We start from the raw sequence: 1,685 nt of genomic DNA, 5'->3' as shown, positions 1-1,685 counted from the left end.
ACCGAACCGAACCGATATATATATATTTAATTTTTTTTTCAATATTATAAATAGTTTAGGCATACAATCATAACAAAACAGAACTTGTTGCCAAGTTGGTTTAAGCGAAAATTTTCACACTGGTGGCAATGGGTTCGAACCCTCATGCCTTTAGGATTTATGAGATTGTTTTTTAATTTTGTTGAGAAATCAACAAAATCCTTTAACCCTAACTTTTTTATTTTTCATTCCCCTCTTCTCTCTCTTGTTCCCTGCCTCCAGACTCCCTCCATGAACCCTAACCCAGTAACCCTCTCGCGCCGCCTGAGCTTCCTGTCTCTCTCGCTCGGTCTTCAATCGCTCTGTCTCTCTCAATCTCTCAGGCAATCCGCGACAGCGCGACCCTTCTCACTCTCAATCTCTCACACCTCGCCCTCTCCATCAGTCTCTCATCTAGCCGTTTCGAGTCTCGATAGCAAAAGGTTAGCCTCCTCTCTCTCTCTCTCGGTCTTCAACTTCAATCACTCTCTGTCTCTCTCAAACTCTCTGTCTCTCTCGGTCTTGAATCTCAGGCGACCCACGACGGGGCGACCCATCTCACTCTCAATCTCTCACACCTCGCCCTCGCCGTCAGTCCTTCATCTCGCCGTGAGCTTCTTCTTGCCATTTCGAGTCTCGACTGCAAAAGGTTAGTCTCGCCGTGAGCTTCTTCTTGTTCGTTCGCAGACGGAAGCTCTCTACTCCAAACTCTACGAAAAGTACACAAAAATCAAGGTGTTCTGTGTTCTTTCCCACTTCTTTACAATTTTTTTTGCTCATTCATTTTTTTTTGCTTAATCAGTTAATTGTATGTTAAATTTGCTCAGGGGAGAAATTTGAGGTTAGGGAAATAGAAAGTAATTGTCTTTTTTTGTACTTCTGAATTTTTTTTGCTCATTCATTTTTAATTGCATGCTAAATTTGAGTTGGGAACTTTTGCTTACTTGTTACCCAGTTGGATTTTTTTGAGCTACTTTTGCAGTTTCTTTCTTCGTCTTAATTTGGGAACAATTTGATCATGTTTGACTTATCATTTTGTTTTTGGGGTAATCTGTCAAGCTGGTAATATATGTGGAAGCTCGGCTATTGGAGGAAATCAGCAGCTTTATGGTTTGGCAAGGTGTAGTGACGATAGATAGCCTACTTTTATGTATAATTTGAAAGAGGATGGAGATAAGTATATTTCTCTGGGAATCAGAGCTTCCATGATATGTGATTACCTGTTATCTTTGAATTTCTCTGCCGACTCTTGTATTTCCTTAAGTGAAACTATGGCCCTGCAAATTTGACATGTTGTTGAAGGTTGTAAATCATATGTTGTTCTTTTAGTGGTAAAAATCTTGTTAAACATGTATTTTCATTTAGGTTATGGACTCTTGGACTTGCTAAGTCATGATGGAAAAGACCAAAGATTCATTGGTAACGTGTTCTGAAAAGTAGCATAGGCATTGCAATTCTCTGAGTAGCGTTTTATTATGGATAACGTTTTTGGTGCTGAAGGAAGATTTCCATCAAACCTAGCATCAATAGAGCATATTGTTTCTTGACTACATTATGTATGAGTATTAGAGTTTAAATTGTAAACGGATCTGGACAATATATGAAGTTGGTATTGATTTCTCAGAGAACAAATAGAATTGAACATCCAGGCTTGTTCTTGTTGACAT

At 39.2% G+C, this 1,685-nt stretch overlaps 1 long non-coding RNA gene across 1 annotated transcript; it reads left to right on the top strand.

The window, feature by feature from the left end:
* Positions 1 to 431: 431 nt before the first annotated feature.
* Positions 432 to 1,328, top strand: LOC126621595 (uncharacterized). The gene is made up of 2 exons (XR_007623105.1): positions 432 to 667; positions 706 to 1,328. It is a non-coding gene; the product is annotated as an uncharacterized LOC126621595 (long non-coding RNA).
* The last annotated feature ends 357 nt before the right edge of the window (positions 1,329 to 1,685 follow it).

The sequence above is a fragment of the Malus sylvestris genome, chromosome 5 (assembly GCF_916048215.2).
Source record: "Malus sylvestris chromosome 5, drMalSylv7.2, whole genome shotgun sequence".
In the NCBI taxonomy this organism is placed as follows: domain Eukaryota; kingdom Viridiplantae; phylum Streptophyta; class Magnoliopsida; order Rosales; family Rosaceae; genus Malus; species Malus sylvestris.
Note: the sequence above shows the minus strand (reverse complement) of the source record. Positions and strands in the feature narration are given on the sequence as shown.